This window comes from Acinonyx jubatus, chromosome C2 (genome assembly GCF_027475565.1).
Source record: "Acinonyx jubatus isolate Ajub_Pintada_27869175 chromosome C2, VMU_Ajub_asm_v1.0, whole genome shotgun sequence".
Taxonomy (NCBI): Eukaryota; Metazoa; Chordata; class Mammalia; order Carnivora; family Felidae; genus Acinonyx; species Acinonyx jubatus.
In genome coordinates, this window is record NC_069384.1 from 64,986,939 (window position 1) to 65,010,402 (window position 23,464).

Below are 23,464 nucleotides of genomic sequence, written 5' to 3' on the forward strand. Positions count from 1 at the left end.
GCACCTACCTCAAAACCATTTGTGAAGATTAAATAAGTTAAATCCTTAGAACCATTTCTGGTGTTTGGTAAGCACCATTTAACAGCAGGCCATTATGAGTATTCAAGAATGTCAGGAACAGTGCTAGACTCCAGAGATAAAACTAATGCCCCAGACACAGACAGTTTCTACACTCACAAAGCTCACAGATTAGTTGGAGACACATGCAATTCCAATACTGTTTGACAGGTGTGTGACAAGGAAACATGGGAAATTCTTCTAACTTGAATACTTGATTTTTGCATTAGAGAAGCTACATAAATATTCTGAAATGTTGCTTTGAGGTTATATTTTTTCTCATGTGAACTAGTCATAGTCCACCTGCCCATGGAGTCTAAGTATTTCTTACTGATGTGTATATATTTTTCAACTTATAAAAACAATACTTATTCTGTTCCAGACACACTGGCCTCTGCTGTTCCTTGAACAACCCAGGCATGGAGACATTGATTCACTGTTCTCTCTGCCTGGAAAGCTCTTCTCCTAGTATCCACATGGTATGCTCCCTCTCCTCTCTCAAATCTACTCAAATGCCACCTTCTGTGGCAGGTCTTCCCTATTACTCTACTTAAAATTGCAAACTTCATCTCTCAGGACTCCGTTCTCCCCTGATATATTTTTATCCTTTGTACGTTCACTTCTATACTAGAAAATTTACTTTATTTTCAGTCTCCACCATTCACAGTTACGAGATTTGCCCACTATTTAAAATAGCATCCAGCACTTAGTAGGTGCTCAATAAATATTTGAGTAGATAAATGTCATTTATACAAATGACATTAATATCATAACACATGTATCATTCTGGAACTTATGTTCTCATTGAGTGATATATCTTAGGTATCTTTTCATATTGGTATTGATAGATCTTCCTCATTCTTTTTAACAACTGTATAATTGTCCAAAGGAGTATGAACCATAGTTTATTTTTAGCTTTTTATTAGTAGACATTTAAATCATTTACAATTCAGTGCTATCACAAACACTGCTATAATAAGTAACATATCTATCTTTATGCAGTTGTGGTTTTCTTGTAGGACTTGAGTATTGAGTTTTGTCCATTATATTTATTGCACATATTTTTCTATTGCTTACATGTTATGTTTCCCATATGGTTAAAAAAACTTCAAACTGAGAATGAAAATAAATCTCCTTCTCTATTCTGCCCCCCCCCCCTTGTTTTTCACATATCTCAGAGACAGTGCACATAACACGCTATGTGACTGAAGCAAAAGTTTCATAAAACATATTTCTCTTTACTACATTCAGTATACCTTGATACTTTCTGTTCTATTAATTTCATTTCATCACAAAAATGCTTTAAGTTTATTTTAAATCATTAGTTCATTGAGACCCACAGTCTGAAAAGCTCTGCCCTCTTCTCCCCTACTCTGTGTTGAACTAGTCTGTGGAAGCAGGCACCTATTTGAGTTTCCCTGTTTGGCAAGCTGGTAGCCTATGGGAACTGGAGACCTCCCTTGAACCCTAGTCCAATTAGGTAAGGGCTACCTTACTTTTCCCAAGAGTTGAGACTCAGCCACCAGTGGTCTCAAACTAAACCACTGCTACTGATGGCAACTACCTGACTTTGAATGTCACTGTCTGCTGCCATGCCCTGTCCACCAGACTGATAGATATTAGCTCCACTCTGCCCTATCTGCCTTGATAAACAGGGATATCATTTTAAGACTGTTGGCTCACTTCCCTGTTGATACTTAAGGGAGGTCACTCTGTAGGATGGGAACTGTTTCCAGGTATTGCTACCACTTAAAGTCAGGAAGGGACAGAATCATAACTTTTAAAGTTCTGTTTATTCAAATCCCTGCCCAGCCTGAGTTTGGACATACAGAGGAAAAATGGAAAAGTGCTGCTAGGATCTAAATAAAGAGTTGGGGCTCTGGCCAAATGGACTAGAATTCAAGGCAGAACTCTGGGCAAGCAGGATGAGGTCAAGTGCAGATAGATAAACACGGTACACTGGAGTATGCAGTAGCATAGTGGACACTTGAGTTGCTAATAAACCCCTGAGACTCACAACAAATGATGAGACTGTTCAGGCCCCACCAGTTGGTAGGGCTAGTCTCCTGCCTCAGTTCAAGAACAGGGTGACTCTAAGCATGTAGATTAGGGGCATCCATGTCTAAAGCTAAGAGTGCTAGGGCATGCAGGGACTCCTAGGAAGTAATCAAGAAGAAAGACTCCTTCACTCCTACATTAAATCCAGCTGAGAGCACAATTCCTCTCCTTGGCATTTGACTCAGGACCTGTGAGACATCGTATTGAGTAAATAATTTAAATGCAAATTGATATGACCAGGACTTGAGCAGATCAGATCAGGCAAGCAGATTATTCTCAATTAGGAAAAGAAGGAAACAGTTAAAAAGAAACATGTTCTATTCTTGGAAAGGGTTTTCTGAAGGGCAGGTTTATTCATTCACTCCCTCACCCAATTATTCGTTTGTTTATTATGTAGATCATGCTTACTCATGGACACCTGTTTTCATTTACTCCTGCATTGTCAGATGTGCACGTTCCCCTATTTTCTGTCTCTTCTGATATCACAGGCAAAAGAGCAAGCTTAAGGTACTTGTACAACTTAAATATGCGACTTCTTAGGCAACATTGTTTGACTCCAATGTCAATGGGGCCCTGATAACCACTGGAATTGAAGAAGTCAGTTCTAGGGGTGCTTGGGTGGCTCAGTCAGTTAAGTGGCTGACTTTGGCTCAGGTCATGATCTCATGGTTTGCTCTCTGCTGTCAGTGCGGAGCCCGCTTCAGATGTTCTGTCCCCTTCTCTCTCTGTGCTCCCCCTGCTCACACTCTCTCTCTCAAAAACAAATAAACATTAAAAAAAAAAAGTCAGTTCTAGGGGTGCCTGGGTGGCTCAGTCAGTTGAGCGTCTGACTTTGGCTCAGGTCATGATCTCGTGGTTCGTGGGTTCGAGCTCCGCGTCGGGCTCTGTGCTGACAGCTCAGAGCCTGGAGCCTGCTTCTGATTCTGTGTCTCCCTCTCTCTCTGCCCTTCCCCTGCTTGTGCTCTCTCTGTCTCTCAAAAATAAATAAACATTAAAAAAAAATTTTTTTAAGTCTGTTCTACACAAGAAGTTTGTTAATTATGTCTTTCTCTGCTGGGTAGGTGACTCCCTATATAGCAGCAAAATACAGACAGAAATGATGACAAACTCCTGTAAAAGTAAAGTCGATTGTAGGAGATGATGAAAATATTCAATACCTAAACCCAGACGTCAGCAAAGATGACCTTGTCCTTCAAGATTTAAAAACTATCTAATCCTTCACCCCCACTTCCTGGCTATATTCTGAGGAAACTGCACTGCCCTCCACCATCCTGGGGTAGCAGGGGCAAGAAACTCATATTGTCATGGTGATCTGGCTCCAGTCTGATTTCCAGTGTCTGATTTTCATCTGCCCTTTGGCAGTTTCTCCTACCCTGTGTTCTGTCTGACCCAATATGGAGCTCAGTTCTCTGTCTCTCTCTGTTTTGTGATATCTTCCTTCTCTTCCCCATCTCCCAAATCTCACACGAGACATTTGAGTATGCAGTAGAGTCCACTGAAGATTTGGGGTGAAATGGAGGCTTAAAAAGACACTAGATATTGCTTATCCTACTTCCTTTTTCCTCTGCCTTTAGCTTCCCTACCCAAACTCAAGGAACGTCACCCTGGGGGTAGGGAGATGTTGGTGCTTATTTAGGCTCATTAAAGCTGCCTAAAAGCTAAAACAAAGGATCCCTTTCTGCAACTAGCAGTGCAGTAACTGATAGACACTTTGACCTTTGCATCTTTCTTTCTATCCTTCCTTTATCAATTGGAAGAATTCATGCCACCCTGTAAAACGGGGGAAAATGGTCAGTTGGGTTTAAGATATATTTTACAAATCATGCTATTATGAATAAACCCTATTTAGCTGTCAGTGGATTACATACGGTTGTAGTTATTATACTTAAAATATAACATTTTAGTGCAGACAACTGCAAAGAAGAAACGAAATATTGGCTCATAATTTTCCCAGATGGCCTCTACCGATATACTACTCAGATTTTGATGATTTTCTTCTGCTACTTTCCTTTTCCAGTCTTGTCAGAATTACATGGTATTAATTGGCACAAGGAGAAATGGTACCTTGACCCCATTCTTGGCACCAGGCTCCGGGACCACGGATCCTGAGCTGGATCCAGCAGTGGGACCCAAAACAGCAAATCACAAATCAGGAGCTGGCTAAGTAAGGTAGGCATTCTGTGAAAAAAAGGGTGGAATTAAAGGTGGTCCAGGGCCAGAATTTAAGACAATCATAGAAGATGTCAGGCCCAAGAAAGGACAAGCCATGGGAATCAAGATCCAGCGGAAACTCTTAGATCTCAGCAGGAAGAGAGAGGGAGAACTGCCTCTTGTACTATGTGGGTGTCATAGTACAAGAGGACATGGTCCAAGAGGCATTTGCCGTGGCAGAGTTCATCCTCCTGAGGGTGGACATCTGCTGGTCCACAAAGCCTGGGACTTTGCAGACAACGGCTGGTACACATTCAATCAAGTGGTGGTCACTGTGGTTAGTGGAGTCCAGGACACCCTGACTCTGTGAACTGATGTTTGTAGATTCATAATAAGCAAGCCAGGGGGCGCCTGGGTGGCTCAGTCAGTTAAGTGTCCAACTCTTGATTTTAGCTCAGGTTATGATCTCACAGTTGTGAGGTCAAGCCCTGTGTTGGGCTTGAGTGTGGGGCCTGCTTGGGATTCTCTCTCCCCACCCCCATCTCTCTGCCCCTCCCCCGCTGTGTGTGCTCTCTTTCTCTCTCTCAGATAAATGAGCATTAAAAAATAATAATAATAGGCAAGCCAGGATTATTAAAGATGGCTAGGAGGTTAGTCTGTATTCTTCAGTCTCTGAGACCTAGGTAAGGTTAAAGGCCAGAATGTCAAAAATAGCAGCTGTGTTATAAACAATCCGAGTTGAGTTTTCTGTTACTTGCATCCAAAGCACCCTAACTAATTATGTGCATGTGTGTCTGTGTGTGTGTGTATGTATGTGTGTGTGTGTGTTGATGTACCTAGATCTATAAAACAAATTCTGAATGGCTATGGAAACATAGTGTTAAAGATTGTTATCATAACAGAGATTATGAGTGATTTTATCTTTTGCCTTGTCTATATTTTCTTTTTTAATTTAAACAATGAACTTGTCACATCAGCCAAAGTTCTTGCAAGCTTGAAGCTGACCAAGGCTGATTTGGGAGGAACTTACTGAGAAGATATTTGGAACTACAAAACAACTTGGCAATCTGCAGAACCAAGTTTGGCAGGAAGGCAGTTACCAGGGAGCCCCAAACTGCACCTAGAACCATTCAGGTAAGGAAACTGCTGAGGCCATAACTCCTGGCCACCACTGCCACTAACCCCTGGCCACCATAGCTCACAGTGCTGTCTAGTTTTCACTGCTGGATACCACTGCTGCTGACCTGGAGGCTCTTCTGGCTTCACCTGTCTCCAAAATGGATACCCAACTCTTTTTGACAATAGCCCTTGCCTCAGAGTGCAGGGAGTTCACATCTGTTTGACCAAGCTTAGGATACTTTCCCATGTCCAAGGACAAAGGAGCTAGAAAGTGAGAATCATGATTTCCAGCTTCTATGGTGGAAGGCAAATTATGCTCCTGCCAAGACTCATAGGTAGGGAGTTTTCCAAATATAGAAAGGCAAAATAAGAATTAAAAATTTCCTTGACTTTGTAATATTTCTACAAAAGTAATAAAGCAAAACACAAGAACCCAGTGCATACCAAACCAAATCAAAACAAACCAAACCAAAATAAAAGCCTAATATAAACAGAAGTTCTTTAAGAAAGATCACAAATTTTTAAATAGAAGTTCTTTAAGAAGGATCACAAATTTTTAAATAGGAAAAATGAGTGCACACATATTAGACACATCTGAGGAAAAAAAGTGTGTGAAGTCATCTGAATTTATGTACCTTTCATATTCGAAACACATTTATCATGTATTTACTGGTTTTCTAGCCAAAAGTGCAATTCAGAATACCTGCCATTTTTTTCAATCCCTTTGATGAGTTTGTTACTAGAAGCTATTTATTCTAATGTACCAACAGGTAAATTAGATATAGCCTAATAGTCTGGTAAATTAGATAGCCTGATGTTTTAAGCAGCCGAGCCTCCTATAAGCATGGTTAGTGGATTAACAAAGACTGCTTCTTCACTCAGTTATACGTTTTTTGTTACCAAATATAGAATTTTTGAGATTGTCAAGAATAATATGTACTCAATGATACATTTACTAGCATTAGCAATAACTATATTTAAACAAGCAATTTGGAGCAAGATTCAAGAAATCCAAAGACTTAGGTACAATTAAGTATATTTGTCTTTAATCTTCTTCACATTTTCTCTCCTGTATTTTCTGAATACAGGCATGAGAACACTTTTCTTTAAAATGTCAATTTCATCATGCTATTTACGTGCACAAAATATTTCAGTATTCCTCTGTGCCTTCAAAAGAAATCCAGACTCCTGAGCTGGCATTAAGATTTCTCTTCAATGTGGCAGCTCCAAATCTATCTTACAGATGCATGTACCATTATTTCCCCACATGAACCTGTAGTTAAAACCAAATGGGTCACTGAACAAGCCTTGCACTTTCTTGCCTCTGTGCTTATATTTATACTGTCTTATCCTCATAAAAAAACTTTCACTAGCTCTTCTTACCCATATCAGTTTTACTTATCTCTACTAACCAGACTCATATTCTGTGTGAAGACTGCTTTCACAGCCCAGTTGAGTCAGTCCCTTGAATTTCTATAGCAAAAGCTATCCAACTTTCCAGTTCTTAATGGAGATGTCAGGTTGTGAGGGGTGTCATCATTTGTTATCACTAATCATTAAAGCAGGAGATTGTATGGGGTACCTGGATGGCTCAGTCGGCTGAGCATCCAACTTCAGCTCAGGTCATGATCTCACGGTTTGTGGGTTCGAGCTCCGTGTTGGGCTCTGTGCTGACAGCTCAGAGCCTGGAGCCTGCTTCGGATTCTGTGTCTCCCTCTCTGCCCTTCCTCTGCTCGTGGCTTGTGTTCTCTCTCTCTCTCTCTCTCTCTCTCTCTCACTCTCTCAAAAATGAATAAACATTGAAAAAAACTTTTAAAAAGCAGGAGATTGTAAATTTTAAAATGACTAATTAGAGGAAGCAAATTAAAGATTCTCTCCCACATTAACACTACCCTCCATCACCTGAGTCTTGATGGGCTTTCTGGATGGGGAAAACTACTTCTATAGCACTGGTGATTACATACAATCAACGGTCTGCCCTGGAATGTGTCCCCTTCTATGATTTTAAGTGCAGAACCTCATCATTCAGGGGTTCCTTTGGCCCAGTACTTATGGATCATGTTGGAGAACCAGAGTCTTGTAAGACATTGAGACCCTCATGCAGGGATAAGGGGGAGGGGAAGACCCTTAAAATGACTCTAAATCTATAATGGGCCTAGTAGTTACCTATGGGGTGGAGATGTTGGGGAATGAATTACAGTTTGGGTGTAGAGACATGAAAGCTTCCAGAGCATAGAAGGGTGTAGGGATGGTGGAGATCACTGTGTAACTGAAAAAAACTTTGTTTGGGAAAATACAAGAGATCATCCCCATCTCCACTCTTGCCTTAATTAGGGACTCCCAGAAATAGTTCTGTGGAATTTAAGAGTGGTCAGATTTCCCAGTATTGAAGGTGACAGCAGAGCCAAAGAAATGCCATTTTTACCATTACTGACTCTATTTTATTTCAGACAGGTGTGGCCTGGGACAACATGGGTTATATTCAGATGTGTTTGTCATTTTAAGGTCCACAAGAATGATAGATAAAAATAGTTGTATTTAGGTAAAGGGGTTATGGGTAGTTTTGTGGTAATAGTTAAATAACAGATATTATTAAACTGTTACCACAAAATTAAGAAACATTAAAATTGTGAAAACATTATTAAACTGTTACCATAAATTTTTTAAGGTATAGTATGTATGTGTGTGTGTGTGTGTGTGTGTGTGTGTGTGTGTGTGTATGTGCATGTTGTTCATATTGGTCTGGTCACTTCATGGGTCAATGACAGCTTCCACACTAGGGACTGTTAGCCCCCCTTCAGATTCTGCAAGGAAAAGTCAATGTGGTTGGAGACAGAGGAAGACAGGGTTCTGTTAGGACCTGAGTAGGGAGAAGAGAGGCAAGGAGTCACTGCCTACACACCAAGGAGAAGATAAAAGAAGAAACTAAGTGATCCAAGCTCTCTAGAGACCAAGGTCAATGCATGGTAAGATTGAATTGTGATAGAATAGGTCTATCAGTTCCAATCCCATCCCATTTTTTCCTCCTTTGACCTCATTTTCTTCCATTTCTACTTTTTATCTTTTTGAAGTTTATGAAAGTATGCTTCATTTTTTTGCCTTACTTAGTTCTGTTTCTTGGAACTTTCTTAGCATAGCTTGTTTTCTGCCTATTTCCTGAGTGCCAGTTCTGGCTTTATTATCAGGTGCTAACTGGGAGATCCTGGACCCCACACAATGCCCTGTAGGCCCTCAGAAGATGCCTCCACATTAAACTGGCTATGAACACACTGGCTGCATACGCCCCAGGCTGGCACCTGCTGTCTTGACCTATGGTGTTCAACTATCAGGCATAAGCTTTGGTACAAACTCTGGCAATGTACAATTTCATGAATGGCATGGCCTCTTTTCCCAGATGGATTCAATTCCTGTCATCCCTGAGAACATGCTCTACTCTGACCCATAACTCATCTAACCTTTGAAAGGCCTGGGAATGTGTCCTGCTCCAAATACAGAAGGCAGGGTGTGATTGGAGTCAGCCCCAGGCCATTGTTGTTGGGCTTACTGCACTGTGGAGGATTTCTGGGGTTTACCATGATTTAGTCAGGTCTTCAGACCTCAAGAACATGAAGCAAGCCCAGTATCACATGACTCCCTCACTCCCACTCCAAGTGGCTTGCTAATTCTCAAACTTGCCTGACGCAGTTACTAAGAAAACCTCACCTGGACTGTACAGAGACTATGAGAAACCCTTCATTTTGTCTTTAGCGTGTCTGTATAGTGCCCCAGGTGACCACAGGTATCATGACCTACACAATGTTGGGGAATCTTCTGACAGCCTGATAGAGATACTGGTTTGGGGCCCAGGTTTCCATCAGTTGAGGTATTATGTTTAACTCCCAATACCGTGAAGAAGTGGCAGGGTTGTTTAATGCCTGAGCACTGCCAAATAATGACTTTCTGTTAAACACTTAAAGTGTGCAAAATTTGATCCCACGGTGACCCTGACTTTTTGGGACTAGACAGAGCACTCCAGAGTTTACAAAGATACCACATGCCCTATGAATTACTGTGGCCTCAAGCTATGCTTATAGATCAGTCTTCTCACACTTTAATGTGCATGTGAATCACCTGGGGATTTTGTAAAAATGTAGACTCTGATTCAGCAGATCTGGGTGAGGTCTGAAATTCTGCATTTCTAGCAATTTCCCAGGTAAGTTCGTACTGCTGGTCCCAGGACCACACTTTAGTTGCATGACTCTGAAGGAAGCAGATCAAATGGAAAACATTTCAGGACATAATTCCAAATTACGTCCTTCTGTGGATGTTTCCTGCAGGTGGGAAGGAAGTTGCCTTTAAGACAAATGAAAATGGCCTTAATCCACTTGGTCTTTGTAATCTCATCCCAGACAGATGACATTTCTTTGTGAGCAAGCAGAGATAAGGGAACTGGTTAGTGTCCAAGAGGAATCTAGGTATATGTCAGTGTTTGTACCCCACTACACATATACTCCCTCAAATACTCACCTAACCACATTCATTCCTCACCCACCCACCTAGTGAATGCAACTGTGATTCAGCTCTTCAGGTCCTAGGACAGGGCAGAAGAGATGACATGAAATTGCTCAGTGACTGGATAATGGTTAGTTCTGGACAGCTCAGACTTTCAGAGAAGGTAACAGGGTTCTTTCCTATTCTACCTGCTGCCCAGGTGGTGGTTGGTGGCTTGCTAGGCTGGGCACTGTGGGCATCAGAAATAAACACACAAAACTTTATCCCTGCTCTCTATACACTTGCCATCTAGTTAGGAAGACACACCTGGGCAAATAACAACGGAATGATATATTAACTCTTTAGTAGTTGTACAACAAATGTGTTTTGAACATATGTACAAGAGGCTGGGGCTAAGGTTTGGGAAGAGACATAGGAAAGGCTCCACGGAAGAGTGACCTGGCAGCCAGGACTTTTCTAGCTGAGGGAGGCATGGCTAGTTTAACCAGATTATCCTGGCAGGCTCTCTTGAGGGAAAGGCTGGGAAGAAAGAGGAACTCCAAAGAGGAGTTCCAGGGGCCAAGATTTTCCAAAGGACACAAGAAAGGTGACTGAAAGTGGAGCAAAGGCTCTTGCTTAATATTAGATAAATATTTGGTCAGATGATCACCTACTGAGGTATGAGGATTTTCCCTTTTCACTTCTAATGTTTCTCTGAGTTTTTAAAATACGTATTCCTGGGGCGCCTGGGTGGCTCAGTCGGTTAAGCGGCCGACTTCGGCTCAGGTCATGATCTCGCGGTCCGTGAGTTCGAGCCCCGCGTCGGGCTCTGTGCTGACAGGTCAGAGCCTGGAGCCTGTTTCGGATTCTATGTCTCCCTCTCTCTGACCCTTCCCCGTTCATGCTCTGTCTCTCTCTGTCTCAAAAATAAATAAACGTTAAAAAAAAAATTAAAAAAAACAAACAAAAAAAAACCCCGTATTCCTAGTGAAGTTAATGGTGGATAAGAAAGAGTTGTTGCTGTGATGAAAGGCAGGTATTTAGGAGCTTCTCAAAGATCTTTGCACCAAAAAGACATCAAAGGGCTCAAGGGACAGGCCTATTGCCCAGGGTCAGCTGCAACAGTGCAAAGGGGCATAATTGCCATCTAGTGGCCCAAAACCACAAGTGGAGCTGCCTTTTAGACATGAATAGTTTCTTTTTCTGCACTTTTGGAAAAATTTATTGAGGTATAGTTGACATGCAATATAATATTAGTTTCAGGTGTACAACATGGTGATTGACCTTTGTATACATCGCAAAATAGTCACCACAAGTTTAGTTACCATCTGTCACTTTACAAAGTTAATATAATATGATTGACTATATTCCTTATGCTGTGCATTGCATCCCATGACTGATTTATTTTATAACTGGAAGTTTATATACTTCTCAATCTCCTTCACCTGTTTTGCCTCCCCCCAACCCCTCTCCCCTCTGGCAACTACCAATCTGCTCTATGTATGTAGGAGTCTGGGTTTTGTTTTGTTTGTTTTGCTTTTTTAGACTCCACATATAAGTGAAATCACGCAATATTTGTCTTTCTCTGATTTGTTTTACTTACCATAATAACCTCAAGGTCCATACATGTTGTTGCAAATGGTAAGATGTCATTCTTTTTTATGGCTGAGTGGTATTCCAGTGTGTGTGTGTGTGTGTGTGTGTGTGTGTATGTGCGTGTATATATAATAATATGTATATTCATCCATCCATCAATGGATGAATGGATAAACACTTCTTTATCCATTCATCCATCGATGGACGCTTGTTGTTTCCATATTGTGGCTATTGTAAATAATGCTGCAATGAACATAGGGTTGCATACATCTTTTTAAATTAGTGTTTTCAATTTCTTCAGATAGATACCCAGTAGTGGGATTGCTGGATCATATAGTAGCTGCATGTTTAAAATCTGAGGAAACTCCATGCTGTCTTCCATAGTAGCTGTACCAGCTTGCATTCCCACTGACAGTGCACGAGGATTCCCTCTTCTCCACAACTTTGCCAACACTTGTTATTGTGTGTTTTTTTTTAATGCCAGCCATTCTGACAGGTGTGAGGTAATATCTCATTGTGGTTCTGATTTGCATTTCCCTGATGATTAATGACGTTGAGCATCTTTTCATGTGCTTATAAGCCATTTATATATTTTCTTCAGGAAAATGTCTGTTGAGATCCTCTGTCCTTTTTAAAATTGGGTTATTGGGGTTTTGTTTTGTTTTGGTTTGGTTTTAGTTATGTTATTGAGTTGTATGAGGTCTCTGTATATTTTGGATATAAAAACCTTATCAGATATATGATTTGAAAATATCTTTTTCTGTTCAGAGGGTTGTTTTCTGGTTTTGTTGATGGTTTCCTTCACTGTGCAGCTTTTTAGTCTGATGTAGCCCCATTTGCTTATTTTTGTTTTTGTTTCCCTTGTCTTTGGAATCAGATCCCAAAAACATTGCTACGACCGATGTCAAGGAGCTTACCGCCTATGTTTTCTTCTAGGAGTTTGTAGTTTCAGTATAGTCTCTTCAGGTACGCAACTATCATGGCCTCTACAAGCCATTTAGTATAACCTCCTCTGCCCCCTTCCAGATCCTGGCCCCTTAGTTTGCTTCCTGGAGAACATTTCCCCATCTAAGAAAATGTCAAATGGACAGTATTACATACAAAATTAATTCATACCGAAGTATAAAGAATTACTCAGAAAATGTCAGTGACTAATGCTGCTCCTGTGTCTAATTTCTTAGAGGATAGGAATTGATGGAGAACCATGGAGAGCAGGAAGAGCAGGGGTGGTGCTCGGGGAGCCGGTTGTTCCCGCGAGAGGAGAAACAAATACAGGAAGAGGTGGCCAGGCAGCAGCTGCCTTTGAGTTTACTTGTTTACTTTCTCCTGGAAGGAGCAAATAGAAACTGCTCATGATATTATTTTTAGAGCTATTTTCAAACAGTGTGGCTAGAAAAGGGCTGTGGTGCTGTTTGGCTATAGAGAATGTGTAGCATGCCTCACTTTCTTATAGAAGGGCTTTGTTCCTAGGTGCACCAGCATGTTAAATTAAATGCTCTCAAGAAAGAAATCCCATGTCAGTTCCCCTTGAATGATGTGGGTGGCTCTCTGACACTATGAGGGGGTCTGGCATGGCTTTCTTCTGGTGCCAGTTTTTCCGCTGGACTCCATTTTTCCAGGGATCCTTACTTTACTCAGAGAGAGCCCAAGAGCTCCTTTAAAGCTGTGAAGAGGTGTTTTCAGTAGAGGAGGCTGATGTGTAGCGAGGCAGACCCATCAGAGAGCAGATGAGAGGGAGGATCAGAACAAGTCCACGGTGGACACCACTGGGAGGAAGAAGGGGCAGGAACTGGAATTTTGTAATCAGACAGACCCTGTTCTCATCCTGGCTTCTTATAAGCTGTGTGATAATTTAGGCAAGTTAGCTCTGGCCTCAGTTTCCTTTTCTATAAAATGTTATTGTGGAGATTTTTAAAGGAGATAAAGAATGTACACAGTTTGTGAGCTTGAGCCCCACATCAGGCTATCTGCTGTCAGCACAGATCCTGCTCCAGAGCCTCTGGCTCCCCCTCTCTCTGCCCCTCCTTTGCACACGCTCTCTCTCAAAAATAAACAATTACATTTAAAAAGTTTGTAAAGTTTTGTAAAAAAAAATGTAAAGCCCAAGTTTATTAAAAAAAATGTAAAGCACAAAGTCAGGCATCTATTAGGTGCCAGTCATTTCGTTTCTGTGCCTATTCTCAAATATGCCTTCTAATCACCCCATTTCCTTTGCTGGGCCTCGTCACCTCCCTTGGAAGGGTGCCTCAGTCTCCAGTGTTGCTCAAAGATCCCCTCTTCTAGGGGGTGAGTTGTCATCTGCTGTGGGACAAAACCACAATGAGGATATGTTAAGGATAAAGCTTTTGCATGCCTGCAGGTGGATGGCCTTCTTTCAGAATGCCTGGGCTTCTCTTGGGAATTACTTCCTCCTTCTCTTGGGAATTACTTCCTCCTTCTCTTGGGAATTACTTCCTTCAGGGGCTGTAAGGAGCCCCTTACCAAAAGTCTGGGGCTGAGTGGCTCAGGCTCTTCGAGTGCTGCTCTGAGTTTGACTGAGAGATGCTCTTCCCCTGGGCATTAATTCTTTGGTGCCCCTCTACAAAAGGGCTCTATTCACCTAAACATCTAGGCCTGAGGGGGAAATATCCTAGGGAGACCCTCTGCTGCTTTAGCTTGGATTGGGATTTGGATAAGGTTACCGGCCTCTCTTTCTTTTTTTTAATTTGGTAAAATATAAATAACATAAAATCTACCATCTTAACGATTTTTAAGTGTAACATTCAGTGGCAGTAAGTGCATTCCTATTGTTGTGCAACCATCACCACCATCCATTTCCAGAATTTTCTTATCATCTTATACTGAAATTCCATATCCATCAAATAATAACTCCCCATTTCCCTTTCCCTTCAGCTCCTAGCAGCACTATTCTACTTTCTGTCTCTGAATTTGACTATTCTAGGTACCTCATGTCAGTAGAATCATACAATATTCGTCCTTTTGTGTCTGTATATGCCTATTTTATTTTATTTTATTTTATTTTTTTAAGAGATAGATCAAGCAAGCATGAGTGGGGAAGAGGGAAAGAGGGAGATGAATACAGAGAATCATAAATAGACTCCACACTCAATGTGGAGCCTCAACACAGGGCTCCATCACATGACCCTGGGATCACGACCTAAGCCTAAATCAAGAGTCAGATGCTCAACTGACTAAGCCACCCAGGCATCCCTGTACTGGATTCTTGTAAAGAGAAAAATTTACATATTGCAAATTTACTCTACCACCTATTCTGATGGTACATGCACATGCACACATACACCCATGTAAAAGTAGGTATGAATCCTATGCTTACAGCTCTGTTTGTAGCTTAGGTAAGTAGAAAACCAAATTCTCAAACTAAAGCCAGAAAACCCACAAAACCCTACATGATTAAATTTAATGTGAGAGACGATGTTTCACTAAAACAAACACCCCAAACTGGTTAATAATTGAAAGAGTTTTGGTTCTGGCTCTTTAATTTTTGTCTGCATTTTGACTTCAATTGTTTTAATGCAGAGAATAACTGTTTGCATAAGTGTGTTATAGAAAATGTCACTAGAAACATCAAAGCTTGGTTTGATAGTGCAAGCTAAGCAGACCACACACTTAACCATAAGATACCAGCAAGCAATTCTTGAAGACCAATTTTAACAGTGTTACTGAATAATAATATAAAATTATCTTTTCTTGGAGGTAAGATTAGCATTGTGATGTTATTAAAATCTGAATTATAGGGGGCATCTAATCTAATTCTTATTAGAGCTGGGAATGGAAAAATTCTTTATTGCAATTATCTACTTCTTGCTGCTAATGAACTGCTGCAAGTTGGTAAACACAAAGTTAAGCTCCAAGCAGTAGAATTAGGTACTTTGGGCAGGTCCTCTTGAATATAGCGTGCTTATAAAACTGCTCCAGTTTTCTATGGCTATGAAATAAGTCATCCCCAAATTTGTGGCTTGAAACAATACTTACTTTGCTCACAAATTTGATTTGGGCAGAGCTTGGTAGGGATGGCTTGGCTCTGCTCCACCAGGACTTACCTGAAGTGGCTTGAAGACGGGGAGCTAGAATCATCTAATGCAGAGGCTGGTAAGTTTTTTCTGTAAAAAACCAGATAGTAAATTATTTTCACCCTTGTGGACTATATGGTTTGTTGTAACTACTGAACTCTTCACTGTAGCACAAAAGAAGTCATAGACAAATAAGTGGGCATGGCAGCGTTCCAATAAAACTATTTATAAAAACAGACAATAGGTCATATTTGGCCAGTTCAAAACCTGCCAACCCTTGATCTCAAAGCTTGCTCACTGACATGTCTGGCAATTGATGCTGGCTGCTCATGAGGACCTTGTCTGGATTTTCCAGTCAGAATACCTAGTACCTAGATATGGTCTCCTCATGGGTCCTGCGCTTCCTCACAATATAGTGCTATGTTCCAAGGGCAAGTGTTCAGATAGAAAGAGCCAGAAGGAAGTTCTATCTTTTTTTATAAGTTAGCCTGGGAAGTCATGCAGCATCACTTCTGCCACATTCTGTTTGCTGTAGCAGTCACAAAAGCCCACTGAGGTTGAAAGGGAGGAAATACAGACTCTACCTCTTGATGAGAGAGTGCCAAGGTTCTGAAGAAGCATGTAGGACTAGGAATATTGCTGAGCCCATTTGGGGACAATACAGTCTTCCACATTTACCATTTTCCATGTGATGATTTGTTCTCCCATTACTTAAAAAAAAATTTTTTTTTAATGTTTATTTTTGAGACAGAGAGAGAGAAACAGAGCGCGAGCGGGTAAGGGTAGAGACAGAGGGAGACACAGAATCTGAAGCAGGCTTCAGGCTCCGAGCTGTCAACACAGAGCCCGATGTGGGGTTCAAACTCACAAGCCGTGAGATCATGACCTGAGCCGAGTCAGACGCCCAACAAACTGAGCCACCCAGGTGCCCCATGTTTTCCCGCTACTTTTTTACATTCAAACCATTTCAAAATCCTCACTTATACAGCAGGCCTTGACGCCGCTTAAGTTTCACTTGTGAAAACATTCACAAAGCACAACCTTAGGTACTGAAAGTTCACGAAGCATGCTAAAGCAGACATCCAGATAATTCAGAACAAGCTAAGAATTATTTTTAGATTATCGTTAAAATAAAAAGCCAAATTAAAAAAAAAATCGCAGAGAGACCTTGCAATTCTCTGAAAATATTTTCTTCATTTGAGAAACACTAATGGAAGCCTTTGGCTAGAGTGGAAGACAAATTCCTCCCAGCTTTTACAAGGTCTATTCCAACTCCCTGGAGTGAAGGCTGAAAGTCCTGTAATCATAAGCTGTGTGCATTTGCTGCAAGAGTCCTCTCCCCAGAGCTCCCTTGGGAAGTTGTAGTTCAAGGATTTGGTCTTGGCCATCTGTGTCTTTCCCTCAGAGGTACTGCTGACAGCCCATAATTTAATGTTTTTTAACTATTTTCAGCTGCACTGTGACTCGTCTGCAGCCCCTTCATAGCAGTGTGAGGAAAAGATTCTCTTCTTTCTTCAGTATTTGGAATTCTGGTTGACTGGTCTTAGCTTTGTGGATCATCTTCCAGAAATCTTTCTTAGGGTTTTGCTTGGTGTCCAACCTGGAGGACTGGATACCTGATGCAGGCTGCCAGTTGATAGAAGAGAAAGCATGGGAACGCTTTCCTGCTTAACCATCTGATTTCTCCTTCTTTATTTGCTGAATAAGAATGCTTCAGCATTCTCAAATGCTTAAGCATTGCTTAAGAATGCTGTCCACTCTGATAAAGCCTTGCTGAAACCTTCATTCAACCCTTTTAGTGATGGAAGAAGACATGGGAAGCATGTCTTCAGGTATGGAATGCCTGCATTCAGAGAATGTGTGGTGGACAGATTGAACTACCTATCTGATCTGTAGGGAACAATGACACAACAGGCCTCAGTGAGTCAATGACTGGGAGGCAGGATGCTGCTAGTATCTCAAACCTTTGACACTCACCATGTCTTCTTTCTGGGTTGTTGGATGTTGAGCTTTTCACAGTTAGTTCAGGGAGAGACAGCAAGGGCTCAGTTGGTATGGGGCTTTGGAAACCTTTACTGAACAGGTAAAAGGGAAGTAGCAGCATATGCCCAAGGTGGGCATTGGTTAAAATAGCTTTGGTTAAAGCTATTTTGCTGTTTCAATTGCATTTGTTACTGAGATGCTGAGCTGTGGGCCCTCCTTTTCTTCTGTAAATTCTGGTAAGGAGTCTCTATCTTAAGATACATTCCCTCTTTCCTGATGTTCATTCCCCCACTGAGAGCCAGACCTTCTCTCTGTGATTCATGTATTTGCTGTAGAGATAATTCTGATGTCAGAAGCAGAGGCCATTGATTTGAGAGGAGGAAAGCAACGACTATTCAGAAACAAGTCTCCTCTCATCCTGAAAATACCCCTAATTAAGAAATCCAGAAACAGATTCTGTGTCATGGAAACATAATTTCCTTTGACTCAGAGAGTTTCAGGAATTGCTGCAGGCCATCAGCGATTTTGATTTCCTGGGTTAAATGACTTTACCCTTTACCCTGAGTTTTCTTGAACAAAGGTGAATTCAGTCTAACATTTGTGAATTACCTTCTATGTGCCAGGTGTGGCCCTAGTGACTTGAGAAATAGGTATGAACAACAGAGTTCCTGAACTCCAGGAGGTTACAATTGAGTAAAATAATCTTTAAGTGGTGAAAACTGTTTTGGACACTGTTATGAGCTGAATTGTGTTCCTCATATGTTCAAGCCCTAACTCCCAGTACCTCAGTGTGACTTTATTTGGAGATGGGGTTTTTTACAGAGGGAATTAAGTTATAAAGGTCATTAGGATGCACACTCGGAAGAGAGGCTTGAAACAGATCCTTCATGACCCATAGAAGGAATCAATCCTGCTGACGTCTTGAGTTTGGACATGCAGATTGTGAGACAAAAAAGTTCTGTTGTTTAAGTCACTCAGTCTCTAGTACTATGTTATGACAGCCAGCCTGGGCAAAATGGTACAAACACTCAGTGGCCCCTTTCCACTGTTGTATGACCTGGTGGGGAAAACCCTGGATGGATATAAATGAAATATTTGTAGAATTTGAGTTTACTAGACATTTGATAAATTCAATTCATTTATTCATTCTCCATCTCTTTACTCTGGTTTATTTTTTATTACACTTACCTCTATCTGCGAAATTATTTTATCTTGTGTTGCTTACTATTTTTCCACCTGCTTCATGATAGATGTGTAATATATATTTGTTGAATAAGAATTTATCCTTCCTCATTCCCTTCACTCTCTCCCTCTCCATTCAATATTCAAGCACCTTTTATGTCCATTCCATGTTCATCCCTGTCAGAGCAAAAAGAAGTTCAAAGAGTGGCTGTTATCTCCAGGGAGCTTGTGATTTCAGGAGACAGACGAAGAATGCCCACAAGAGGAGCTGCATTCCGGAGCCAGACAGTGGGTAAGTATGTGCTAGACAGGCGTTGGATCATAACTGTTGCAGAGGGAAGGTACAGTGGTTGAAGTGTGCAGCAAAAGGCTCATGGAGGAGGAGGATTCCATGCTTGAGATAAAAGAAGAGCCCAGGAGACAGTACGGAACGTTCATAGTCCATCTGCCTTCCCTAACACCTGGGAGCTGTGTTTAGGGAAGAGTGGGATTGCTCCAGGGTTGGGGCTTGATGAGGCACAGGGCTGCAGATGATGGATAGAAGCTGGAGTTTCATTCTGGCATCCCAGTAGGTCAGAGCCAAAGCCCAATGGCTCTTAACTCTGGCTGCACATGAAAATCACCTTGTGAACTTAAGATAACATGTTAAATGTTAATGTAAAGACCCTACCTTGCTCTGGGATGTCCTGGAAACTGCAGGCAGGGCTTCAGAAAGAAGAAATCCGTTTAGAAGGTGGATTGACAGCAATGGCTTTTAGCTGCAAGACCCAAGTCACTCTGCCCAGTCATGAGACTCTTGTAGTTCTGGAGTAATAGGGATAACTGCTGGAAGTAAGACATTGGGCGGCATTCCACTGCTGTGGCCTTCTTTTCCTAGGTGTAAAAGTGCCTGCTTGTGACAATAGAATATGTTGACAGATCTGTATCCTGTTTCCGATTCTGTGCTGTATTTTACAGTGGGAGCAGTAGCAATAGCAGCAGAAATAACCTGGACTCCCTCTTTTTAGGACATTTATACTTCCTGAAGGTGTTCATTGGAACTATCTAGAGAAGTGGTTTTTGTCGTTGCCGGTTCTTATGTTTGTTTGTTTTGCGGATGTTAGGGGAAAGGGGTCCAGAGTTTTAGGGATTTCATAACTTGGGTCCTGTCGGTTTAACTTCATCCAGCATCATCTGTAAGGCCCTAGCATAATGCATGGCATATAGTGGACTTTCACTAATGAGACAGCAGAGATCCTCTGAAATGCTAAACTTCAGGTATAGTCTGAAGGAAAAGTACTGCCAAATTTCTTTTTATTTGCTCAAGAGTATCTTGACCAAATAGAAAGGTAGGAGCAGAAAGAGAGCTGGTCGGCCTTTAAAAACCTAAAAATGTTTGAGATCTATGAGGCATCAGGCACTGTGAAAGATATTGTGGATATGAAATGATAAATTAGATGTTGCTATTGCCTTCCAGTCTCTGAGAATCTAGTTGGAGGAATAAGAAAGGAACGAAAAATTAACAATAAAGGTTTATATAACAGCTCCAAACAATAGAATTGTTGTCGGCGAGCATTATGGGAGTATCTAATTTATCACCAAATGAATTCTGAGGCCAGTTGGAACTGGCCAGAAGAAAGTGAATTCACTTCAGGCAGGGGCAGTTACAATGAGGGAGAGATGGGTTGGTGTGAACAACAGTTAGAACCTGAGGTAGGTGCAGGCATGCTCTGGTAACAGACAGAAACCCATTTGGCAGAAGCAAGGAAGAGTTTCAGGCAAGCTGAGAATGAGAGAAGGCAGAGCTCCATAAGGAAGGGCCTTGAACCCCAAACCAAGGTGAGATTCCACCTTGAGGAAGTGGGAGCAATCAGTTTTTCAGCAAAGTGGACTTGAGTTGAAGAGATTCCATAAGCCCTGCTGAGACTCAGCATAAGATGTGTCGTCTGCACTGTTTCTAGTCATCATAGGGTCTTCTGGAACCCTTGTCCAGCATCATCTTTTTGTGCCATTTAAACAGCATTGTGCTTGAAAGAACTTCCAGCTGGGAGGACTGGCCGTAGCTTTTTTTTTTTTTTTGTTATGATTTATTGTCAAATTGGCTAACACACAGTGTGTACAGTGTAATCTAGGTTTTGGGGGTAGATTCCTGTGATTCATTGCTTATATACAACACCCAGTGCTCATCCTAACAAGTGCCCTCAATGCCATAGCTTTTTGAAACAACGGAGTTACTGGTTTTCAGTATGCAGTGTATTTGGCATTGAACTTCCTTAAGGGGGCGGGAGTAACCAGGTAGCTTTAGAAAGTACCCTTCCAGCCTCTAGGACACTGTTCAGTGACTCAGCAATGGAGGTTTTGCAATAGGCTTACAGAACTAGACCAGCTTGCTTTTCCTTAAGGAAACCTTAGTGTCCTAAGAAAACCTCAGCCTGGGTCCCTGCCCTGCTGGGTTGAAATTCCTTCTGTCTTCTGGTAGCACACCTGTAGCACATGCTCTGGAATTAGTGTCAGGGAGTCCAAAAACAACTTTGGAATCAAGTCAGATTTCCCTTCAAACTCTGGCTCTGCCTCTAACCAGTTGTGTTACCTTGGGCAAGTTACCTGCCCTCTCCTAGTTGCAGTTTCCTCATCTGTAAAACGGAAACAACAACTACTTTGCAGGTGGTTATAAGTCTTCAATGAGGCAAGTATTAAGTGACACACAGTAGGTATACTATATGTTTTTTTCTATTACAAGGTACATAATATTTCTATAAAGGAAATTAGCTGTGTCTTTTGACTCCTGAATAAAATCAGATTTCCTGACTTTCCAACTACAGCTTTCTTTCTAAGCCTGCCCTAATATTTGAGTCCTGCGGGTGGCTGTGCTCCCCAAAGTGAGCCTGACCTAGAAGGGTTTCAAGCAGAAACTTTAGTTGCCCAATAAGGGTGCTGAGCCAAAATGTCATCCTTACTTTGCCAGATCTATGTAGAAGACCCTTCCCTCAGGAACACAAAGAAGGGGGATTTTGGTATAAAGCAAGAAAATAGGATTTCTAAATGTAAGTCTGTGTTTCCCAAACAGCCTTATAAGACACATGCTTATATAATGTTTTACTATGTGCCAGGAATAGTTCAGCTGCTTTACAAGTATTAATTCATTGAACCCTCGTAACAACTGTATGAGGTAGGTGTTATTTTCCCAGTTTACAGTTGGGGAACTGAGCCACAAAGAGGTTATGCAACTTGCCGAGAAAGTCACACAGGCACATGGATGACTTTAAGCCCTGGCATTGCAGTGGGGAAAAACTATTCTACAAAAATTAGTGAAGAGAGCCCATCTAAAATGCCTTCTTTTGACAAAGGTTTTGGGTATTATAATAAGGACTTTAAACTTAGGTGACAACACTGTCATCCATGATGAGAATACCTAAGCCTCACTTCCCAGGTGACCTCAGGTCTTGTGAGCAGCCTCACTGGGGTCCTCCTCGAGGCAGTTCCTGTTAAGCTGCTCTTCTTTTCTTGCTTCCTTTCTTTTGACAAAGATCTGCTGAGCATCAACCATGCACCAGGCACAGTGCTAGGTCACCAGGCATAGTGCTAGGTGCTTGGGGACACCAAGATAATTATAAACAAGTTGTAGGCTCGAGAGGTTCACAGTCTAGGGGGGAAAGTGGAGAAGTGAACCAATGGTCACATACATCCAAAAGAAAGGGATTTGCATGGGTGTCCCTGCCTTTCTTCACAGAAGTGAGCCTCACTTTCTCTAACTCAGAACTGGAGCCAGCACACTGAATTACAAGCGAGGCAAGTGCCACAATCTGTCCACTGACAAAGCTAAGCAGGGTACCATTTGTTCTTTGTCTTTCTCCCTCCTTCACCACATCTCCCTGGTCTCTCCCTCTTCTTTTAACTTCTTGTCCTTCTCCTTTCTTTTTTCCTATCGTTTTGCTTTTCTCTTAGTTATCTGCAGACCTTTTTCCAGGGCCTATCCCAAGCACTTTTTCTCTGAGCCTACCTGTCTTGTTAGTATTTTTAGACATCCAAAGGTAAGTCAAAGAATGGGTTGGGAAACACTGACCCAGATCTTGTCAAATTCATAACAGGTTATTTTGCCTCGTTACACCAGAATTTCCTGCCTCCTTGTGACCTCAATAGTGAAATGAACATCCCAAGATGCTCCCTGGTTCCAATTCATTGTGGCTGGCATTGCTAACATGAGGAGCATTTCAGGGAGAAAAAGATCAGAGTAGGTACCAGAGGTGAGGAAGAGCAGAGTCTGGGCAACCTGCCTCCTGCCTTTGGCCCCAAAATGCCCTGTCTGCACTAGAACCCTACTCCCTTGACAAAGCCCAGATGGTGTTACTGGGAAAAGTGTAGCAGCCAGAGGGTACAGAGAAAGTGCTTTGTTTGGGGCTCTGAGAAAGGGGACTAAGGAAGCTGATGGTGAGAAAGATGAACAGACTGTCCTCCTACTTAATGCTGGTTGTTACCCAGTTACACGCCTGTAAAGAAAGCATCTTTAAAGAGAAGACCTTAATCACAATAACTTTCTTGCTTCTCTTTCATTAACTATCATTCTATCCCCCTTCTCCCTAAGAGACTTAAAGTACTGTCATTTTCAGAGTTCAGTTATTTCTGGGTCTTTTAGTGATTTTGCTTCTTGCTTTCAATTCATTGGAAGGCAGTGAAACCAGATGGCTCTGCCTCCCTTTCTGCTGCTTTGCAGAACTGGTTCTTTGCCTTCCTTTGTTTCCTTGCCTTCCTTTGTTTCATCTGCTTATCTGTCCAGAAATCCATCCATCAAACATTTATTGTGCTTATACTTTATGCAAAGCTCTCGGATGGCTACTCTG